This window comes from Rattus norvegicus, chromosome 4, assembly GCF_036323735.1.
Source record: "Rattus norvegicus strain BN/NHsdMcwi chromosome 4, GRCr8, whole genome shotgun sequence".
In the NCBI taxonomy this organism is placed as follows: domain Eukaryota; kingdom Metazoa; phylum Chordata; class Mammalia; order Rodentia; family Muridae; genus Rattus; species Rattus norvegicus.
In genome coordinates, this window is record NC_086022.1 from 100,047,457 (window position 1) to 100,057,647 (window position 10,191).

Below are 10,191 nucleotides of genomic sequence, written 5' to 3' on the forward strand. Positions count from 1 at the left end.
CATCATAATCAGTTACCTTTATAATGTACTATACTTTTCGACTTTGTGAACAAAATGAGGTTGTCATACTGCAGTCTTTGAAGCCACATTCCAAAACAATCCTCAAGCACGATGGAAAGAATAGAAGAGCAGAATAAGACATAGAGCTCTTAGTACCCACTATTTAATAGCAATGGAGTGGGTCAATGTCTCCTAAGTTTTAAATGAAATAAATTTCAATTAATTTCACAACTACTCATAGAGAACTTAGGAGAATTATTGCCTCATTATTTAAATGAATTAAGGAAAATAGGTATTGAGAAAGAAGCTTGCCTATTGTATAATTAGGACAAAGAACATATTTCCCATTAGTGGTGGTTCATATATTCATTGTCCAGGGAATGACAGGATTAGAAGTTGTGGCCTTGTTGGATTAGGTGTGTCACTAGGAATTTTTGCTTAAGACCCTCACCCTGGCCACATGAGGTCATTTGAAGCTAGCAGCCCTCAAATGAAGATGTAAAACTCCAAGGTCTGCCTGCACAGGCTTCAGCTCCGTTTTACCACCCGCCTAGATGCTGCGATGCTCCTGCCTTGATGATAATGGACTGAACCTCTAAATCTATATGTCATCCCAAATTAAATGTTGTCCTCTATAAGACTTGCCTTGGTCTTGATGTCTGTTCATAGCAGTAAACCTAAGATAGAAGCTGGTACTAGAGACTGGGGTATTGCTGTGATAGGCCTGACCAAGCTTTTGTTTGGAAAAAATGTAGATTTTTGGACTTTGGATTTGGAAAGCCATGGAATGCTTTGAATGGGGGTTAATGAGCTATCTTAGTAGAAATAAGGAAGATTTTGTGGCTGTGCAGTCCTGTCCTTGATGTTTCTGTGGAAAAGAACTTCAGTGTGTGACCTAGAGACTGTTTTTCTAGCATTTTGGTGAAGGATGTGGCTGCTTTTTGTCCTCACATGAAGAGTCTGTTTGAGACTAAGGTAAAGAGACTCAGATTAATTGCATTTCCAAAGAAATTCTCAGAAAGGCCCATCACAGACTTGTTCTCTGGTTTAGTTTCATGAAGAGTATTTTAAACAAGCATAGCAAGCTTAGAAAGGGAAAATACAAAATGTTTGGTTTGACTATTAAAGGGACACCAGGAAGTAAAATGGACGCAAATCCTGTGTTCAAGAGCATTAAATTGACACCCGCGGATCCCGGCCCGCAGCAGCTCTCTGCTCCCAGACCCCGTGAGAGAGAGACCCAACCGCCTGGTCAGGTGGGCACTCCTGAGGCTGCAGAGCGGAAGAGACCACCAACACTGCTCACCCCTGCCCACATCCCTGGCCCAAGAGGAAACTGTATAAGGCCTCTGGGCTCCCGTGGGGGAGGGCCCAGGAGCGGCAGGACTTCTGCGCCTGAGACACCACCGGATCCTGAAAGAAACAGACCGGATAAACAGTTCTCTGCACCCAAATCCCGTGGGAGGGAGAGCTAAACCTTCAGAGAGGCAGACAAGCCTGGGAAACCAGAAGAGACTGCTCCCTGCACACACATCTCGGACGCCAGAGGAAAAAGCCAAAGACCATCTGGAACCCTGGTGCACTGAAGCTCCCGGAAGGGGCGGCACAGGTCTTCCTGGTTGCTGCCGCTGCAGAGAGCCCCTGGGCAGCACCCCACGAGCGAACCTGAGCCTCGGGACCACAGGTAAGACCAAATTTTCTGCTGCAAGAAAGCTGCCTGGTGAACTCAAGACACAGGCCCACAGGAACAGCTGAAGACCTGTAGAGAGGAAAAACTACACGCCCGAAAGCAGAACACACTGTCCCCATAACTGACTGAAAGAGAGGAAAACAGGTCTACAGCACTCCTGACACACAGGCTTATAGGTCAGTCTAGCCACTGTCAGAAATAGCAGAACAAAGTAACACTAGAGATAATCTGATGGCGAGAGGCAAGCGCAGGAACCCAAGCAACAGAAACCAAGACTGCATGCCATCATCGGAGCCCAATTCTCCCACCAAAACAAACATGGAATATCCAAACACACCAGAAAAGCAAGATCTAGTTTCAAAATCATACTTGATCATGATGCTGGAGGACTTCAAGAAAGACATGAACACACTTAGGGAAACACAGGAAATCATTAATAAACAAGTAGAAGCCTACAGAGAGGAATGGCAAAAATCCCTGAAAGAATTCCAGGAAAACACAATCAAACAGATGAAGGAATTAAAAATGGAAATAGAAGCAATCAAGAAAGAACACATGGAAACAACCCTGGATATAGAAAACCAAAAGAAGAGACAAGGAGCTGTAGATACAAGCTTCACCAACAGAATACAAGAGATGGAAGAGAGAATCTCAGGAGCAGAAGATTCCATAGAAATCATTGACTCAACTGTCAAAGATAATGTAAAGCGGAAAAAGCTACTGGTCCAAAACATACAGGAAATCCAGGACTCAATGAGAAGATCAAACCTAAGGATAATAGGAATAGAAGAGAGTGAAGACTCCCAGCTCAAAGGACCAGTAAATATTTTCAACAAAATCATAGAAGAAAACTTCCCTAACCTAAAAAAAGAGATACCCATAGGCATACAAGAAGCCTACAGAACTCCAAATAGATTGGACCAGAAAAGAAACACCTCCCGTCACATAATTGTCAAAACACCAAACGCACAAAATAAAGAAAGAATATTAAAAGCAGTAAGGGAAAAAGGTCAAGTAACATATAAAGGGAGACCTATCAGAATCACACCAGACTTCTCGCCAGAAACTATGAAGGCCAGAAGATCCTGGACTGATGTCATACAGACCCTAAGAGAACACAAATGCCAGCCCAGGTTACTGTATCCAGCAAAACTCTCAATTAACATTGATGGAGAAACCAAGATATTCCATGACAAAACCAAATTTACACAATATCTTTCTACAAATCCAGCACTACAAAGGATAATAAATGGTAAAGCCCAACATAAGGAGGCAAGCTATACCCTAGAAGAAGCAAGAAACTAATCGTCTTGGCAACAAAACAAAGAGAATGAAAGCACACAAACATAACCTCACATCCAAATATGAATATAAAGGGAAACAATAATCACTATTCCTTAATATCTCTCAATATCAATGGCCTCAACTCCCCAATAAAAAGACATAGATTAAAAACTGGATACGCAACGAGGACCCTGCATTCTGCTGCCTACAGGAAACACACCTCAGAGACAAAGACAGACACTACCTCAGAGTGAAAGGCTGGAAAACAACTTTCCAAGCAAATGGTCAGAAGAAGCAAGCTGGAGTAGACATTCTAATATCAAATAAAATCAATTTCCAACTAAAAGTCATCAAAAAAGATAAGGAAGGACACTTCATATTCATCAAAGGAAAAATCCACCAAGATGAACTCTCAATCCTAAATATCTATGCCCCAAATACAAGGGCACCTACATACGTAAAAGAAACCTTACTAAAGCTCAAAACACACATTGCACCTCACACAATAATAGTGGGAGATTTTAACACCCCACTCTCATCAATGGACAGATCATGGAAACAGAAATTAAACAGTGATGTCGACAGACTAAGAGAAGTCATGAGCCAAATGGACTTAACGGATATTTATAGAACATTCTATCCTAAAGCAAAAGGATATACCTTCTTCTCAGCTCCTCATGGTACTTTCTCCAAAATTGACCATATAATTGGTCAAAAAACGGGCCTCAACAGGTACAAAAAGATAGAAATAATCCCATGCGTGATATCGGACCACCACGGCCTAAAACTGGTCTTCAATAACAATAAGGGAAGAATGCCCACATATACGTGGAAATTGAACAATGCTCTACTCAATGATAACCTGGTCAAGGAAGAAATAAAGAAAGAAATTAAAAACTTTTTAGAATTTAATGAAAATGAAGATACAACATACTCAAACTTATGGGACACAATGAAAGCTGTGCTAAGAGGAAAACTCATAGCGCTGAGTGCCTGCAGAAAGAAACAGGAAAGAGCATATGTCAGCAGCTTGACAGCACACCTAAAAGCTCTAGAACAAAAAGAAGCAAATACACCCAGGAGGAGTAGAAGGCAGGAAATAATCAAACTGAGAGCTGAAATCAACCAAGTAGAAACAAAAAGGACCATAGAAAGAATCAACAGGACCAAAAGTTGGTTCTTTGAGAAAATCAACAAGATAGATAAACCCTTAGCCAGACTAACGAGAGGACACAGAGAGTGCGTCCAAATTAACAAAATCAGAAATGAAAAGGGAGACATAACTACAGATTCAGAGGAAATTCTAAAAATCATCAGATCTTACTATAAAAACCTATATTCAACAAAATTTGAAAATCTTCAGGAAATGGACAATTTCCTAGACAGATACCAGGTATCAAAGTTAAATCAGGAACAGATAAACCAGTTAAACAACCCCATAACTCCTAAGGAAATAGAAGCAGTCATTAAAGGTCTCCCAACCAAAAAGAGCCCAGGTCCAGATGGGTTTAGTGCAGAATTCTATCAAACCTTCATAGAAGACCTCATACCAATATTATCCAAACTATTCCACAAAATTGAAACAGATGGAGCACTACCGAATTCCTTCTACGAAGCTACAATTACTCTTATTCCTAAACCACACAAAGACACAACAAAGAAAGAGAACTTCAGACCAATTTCCCTTATGAATATCGACGCAAAAATACTCAATAAAATTCTGGCAAACCGAATTCAAGAGCACATCAAAACAATCATCCACCATGATCAAGTAGGCTTCATCCCAGGCATGCAGGGATGGTTTAATATACGGAAAACCATCAACGTGATCCATTATATAAACAAACTGAAAGAACAGAACCACATGATCATTTCATTAGATGCTGAGAAAGCATTTGACAAAATTCAACACCCCTTCATGATAAAAGTCCTGGAAAGAATAGGAATTCAAGGCCCATACCTAAACATAGTAAAAGCCATATACAGCAAACCAGTTGCTAACATTAAACTAAATGGAGAGAAACTTGAAGCAATCCCACTAAAATCAGGGACTAGACAAGGCTGCCCACTCTCTCCCTACTTATTCAATATAGTTCTTGAAGTTCTAGCCAGAGCAATCAGACAACAAAAGGAGATCAAAGGGATACAGATCGGAAAAGAAGAGGTCAAAATATCACTATTTGGAGATGATATGATAGTATATTTAAGTGATCCCAAAAGTTCCACCAGAGAACTAATAAAGCTGATAAACAACTTCAGCAAAGTGGCTGGGTATAAAATTAACTCAAATAAATCAGTTGCCTTCCTCTATACAAAAGAGAAACAAGCCGAGAAAGAAATTAGGGAAACGACACCCTTCATAATAGACCCAAATAATATAAAGTACCTCGGTGTGACTTTAACCAAGCAAGTAAAAGATCTGTACAATAAGAACTTCAAGACACTGAAGAAAGAAATTGAAGAAGACCTCAGAAGATGGAAAGATCTCCCATGCTCATGGATTGGCAGGATTAATATAGTAAAAATGGCCATTTTACCAAAAGCAATCTACAGATTCAATGCAATCCCCATCAAAATACCAATCCAATTCTTCAAAGAGTTAGACAGAATAATTTGCAAATTCATCTGGAATAACAAAAAACCCAGGATAGCTAAAGCTATCCTCAACAATAAAAGGACTTCAGGGGGAATCACTATCCCTGAACTCAAGCAGTATTACAGAGCAATAGTGATAAAAACTGCATGGTATTGGTACAGAGACAGACAGATAGACCAATGGAATAGAATTGAAGACCCAGAAATGAACCCACACACCTATGGTCACTTGATTTTTGACAAAGGAGCCAAAACCATCCAATGGAAAAAAGATAGCATTTTCAGCAAATGGTGCTGGTTCAACTGGAGGGCAACATGTAGAAGAATGCAGATCGATCCATGCTTATCACCCTGTACAAAGCTTAAGTCCAAGTGGATCAAGGACCTCCACATCAAACCAGACACACTCAAACTAATAGAAGAAAAACTAGGGAAGCATCTGGAACACATGGGCACTGGAAAAAATTTCCTGAACAAAACACCAATGGCTTATGCTCTAAGATCAAGAATTGACAAATGGGATCTCATAAAACTGCAAAGCTTCTGTAAGGCAAAGGACACTGTGGTTAGGACAAAACGGCAACCAACAGATTGGGAAAAGATCTTTACCAACCCTACAACAGATAGAGGCCTTATATCCAAAATATACAAAGAACTCAAGAAGTTAGACCGCAGGGAAACAAATAACCCTATTAAAAAATGGGGTTCAGAGCTAACCAAAGAATTCACAGCTGAGGAATGCCGAATGGCTGAGAAACACCTAAAGAAATGTTCAACATCTTTAGTCATAAGGGAAATGCAAATCAAAACAACCCTGAGATTTCACCTCACACCAGTGCGATTGGCTAAGATCAAAAACTCAGGTGACAGCAGATGCTGGCGAGGATGTGGAGAAAGAGGAACACTCCTCCATTGTTGGTGGGATTGCAGACTGGTAAAACCATTCTGGAAATCAGTCTGGAGGTTCCTCAGAAAATTGGACATTGAACTGCCTGAGGATCCAGCTATACCCCTCTTGGGCATATACCCAAAAGATGCCTCAACATATAAAAGAGACACGTGCTCCACTATGTTCATTGCAGCCTTATTTATAATAGCCAGAAAATGGAAAGAACCCAGATGCCCTTCAACAGAGGAATGGATACAGAAAATGTGGTACATCTACACAATGGAATATTACTCAGCTATCAAAAACAACGAGTTTATGAAATTCGTAGGCAAATGGTTGGAACTGGAAAATATCATCCTGAGTGAACTAACCCAATCACAGAAAGACATACATGGTATGCACTCATTGATATGTGGCTATTAGCCCAAATGCTTGAATTACCCTAGATCCCTAGAACAAACGAAACTCAAGACGGATGATCAAAATGTGAATGCTTCACTCCTTCTTTAAATGAGGAAAAAGAATACCCTTGGCAGGGAAGGGAGAGGCAAAGATTAAAACAGAGACTGAAGGAACACCCATTCAGAGCCTGTCCCACATTTGGCCCATACATATACAGCCACCCAATTGGACTAGATGGATGAAGCAAAGAAGTGCAGACCGACAGGAGCCGGATGTAGATCGCTCCTGAGAGACACAGCCAGAATACAGCAAATACAGAGGCGAATGCCAGCAGCAAACCACTGAACTGAGAATAGGTCCCCTATTGAAGGAATCAGAGAAAGAACTGGAAGAGCTTGAAGGGGCTCGAGACCCCAAAAGTACAACAATGCCAAGCAACCAGAGCTTCCAGGGACTAAGCCACTACCAAAAGACTATACATGGACTGACCCTGGACTCTGACCCCATAGGTAGCAATGAATATACTAGTAAGAGCACCAGTGGAAGGGGAAGCCCTGGGTCCTGCTAAGACTGAACCCCCAGTGAACTAGTCTATGGGGGGAGGGCGGCAATGGTGGGAGGGTTGGGAGGGGAACACCCATAAGGAAGGGGAGGGGGGAGGGGGATGTTTGCCCGGAAACCGGGAAAGGGAATAACACTCGAAATGTATATAAGAAATACTCAAGTTAATAAAAAAAAAAAAAAGAGTATTAAATTGAATTTAGGGAGTGGTGACATTGGGGTAAGATCCCAACTAGCTGAATTTGGTCCAAGCATGTTTACCACATTTAATCCCAGGAGAGAATGGCGAACAGATCTCTGTGTTCAAGTTCAGCTTGGGAAAGAGCAAGTTCTAGGTAAAGAAAAGCTTAAATCCACACATGGTGGTACATGCCTTTAGTCACAGAAGACAGAGCCATGTAGATCTCGTGAGTTCAAGGTCAGTCTACAAAGCAAGTTCCAGAACAGTCAAGCTTAGGCAGTGAGGGAATTGGGAAACAGAAAGCTGGTAATAGAATAAGGTGTGTGTATGGGGGGGGGAATGTTCTAGCTCTATCAGGCAGCAGAGCGTGGCATCTTCAGCCATGTGGCTCTGACTTTAGAGTCCATAATAAAAGGTACAATGTGGACAATTGATGCTGGTGAACTGGAGCTAAGAAATTTGTGGTGATTAAGAAGAGACCAGCATCACTGAAGTGAAATCTTCTGGGATGTGTTTTCTCAGAACACAAAGAAGCTGTGTTCCAGATATAGCCAAGATTGTACCTCGCGCTGCAGTTGTACTTGGTAATGTATAAGAGTCACCTAGGTGGTGCTAGTTTTAAAGCCATGATGGGGCCATGAAGAGGGAGTGAGCATTCTCACTTTGAGTGTCTATGGAAGGCCATTAGTGAAAGTGCAGCCTCAGCTACAGTCGATGTCCAGCATGTAAGGGGTCAAGCAAAGGATTTGAGCCTTGACTACATAAGGAGGTGCTATGAGATGCTCTTGGTGAAGCCTAGTTGTTCAGGAAGACTTCAGTATTTTGGAGATACCAGTACAATAGATGATCAGTAGCAGCAGGAGTGAAGTGGATGAACCTGAGCTTAGAGTACTAGGGAGGAAAAAGTTGGAGAAGTGATGTTAGCCCTTTGGAAGATCCAGAAGATCATATATGTATCCCATTCATTGAAAAAAGAAGCTGTAAATTTGAAGTTGCCTTGGAGACCGCAAGATTTTTGAGATGACTGTGCAAAGGGCTAAGAGGAAAACTCATAGCTCTGAGTGCCACCAAAAAGAATCTGGAGAGAGCATACATTAGCAGCTTGATAGCACACTTAAAAGCTCTAGAACAACAAAAAAAGCAAATACACCCAAGAGGAGTATAAGGCAGAAAATGATCAAACCCAGGGTTGAAATCAACCTAATGGAAACAAATAGAACTATAAACAAAACCAGGATCTGATTGTTTGAAAATATCAACAAGATAGATAAACCAGACTAACCACAGGGCACAGAGAGTGTAGCCAAATTAACAAAATCAGAAGTGAAAAGGGAGACATAATAATAGAATCTGAGAAGATTAAAAAAATCATCAGACCAACTTCAAAAGACTATATTCAAAAAAACTAAAAAATCTAGATGAAATGGACAATTTTCTAGACATATACCAGGTAACAGAGTTAAATCAGGATAACATAAACCTTTTAAACAGTCCAATAACTCCTAAAGAAATAGAAGCAGTTATTAAAAGTCTCCCAACCAAAAAAAGTCCAGGACCAGTTGGGTTTGGTGAAGAATTCTATCAGACCTTTATAGGAGACCTCATACCAATACTGTCCAAACTATTCCACAAAATAAAAACAGAAAAAGCACAAACCAATTCATTCTATGAAGCCAGAATTATGCTTACACCTAAACCACTCAAAAACCAACAAAGAGATTAATTCAGGCCAATTTCCCTCATGAATATTAACAGAAACATGCTAAATAAAATTCTCACAAACCAAATCCAAGAACATATCAAAATGATCATCCATCATGATCAAGAAGGCTTCATCCCAGTGATGCAAGAATTGTTCACTGTACTGAAATCCAACAACATAATCCATTGTGTAAAAAACTCATAGAAAAAATCCACATGATCATTTCATTAGATGCTGAGTCAACATAAAATCATGATAAAATTCTTAGATAGAGCAGGAATGCAAGGCCAAAATTTAAACACACTAAAAGCAATATATGGCCAACCAGTAGCCAAAAATAAATTATATGGAGAGAAGCTTGAAGCAGTTCTATTAAAATCAGGGACTAGACAGGGCTGTCCACTATCTCCATATATATTCAATATAGAACTCAAAATCTTAGCCAGAGCAATCAAACAACAAAAGGAGACCTAAGGGATACAAATTGGAAAGGAAGAAATCAAAATATCACTATTTGTGGATAATATGATAGTATATTTAAGTGATTCCCAAAAGTTCCACAAGAGAATTACTAAGCCTGATAAACAACTTCAACAATGTGGCTGGGTATAAAATTAACTCAAAGAAATCAGTAGCCTTCCTCTCCTCAAAAGATAAACAAGCTGAGAAAGAAATTAGGGAAATGACACCCTTTATAAAAGTTCCAAATAATATGAAGTACCTCGGTGTGATCTAATCAAGCAAGTGAAATAACTGTACAACAAGAACTTCAAGTCTCTCAAGAAATAAATTGAAGAAGATCTCAGAAGAAGGAAAAATCTCCCATGCTCATGGATTGGCAGCATTAATATAGTAAAAATTGCCATTTTGTCAAAAACAATCTACAA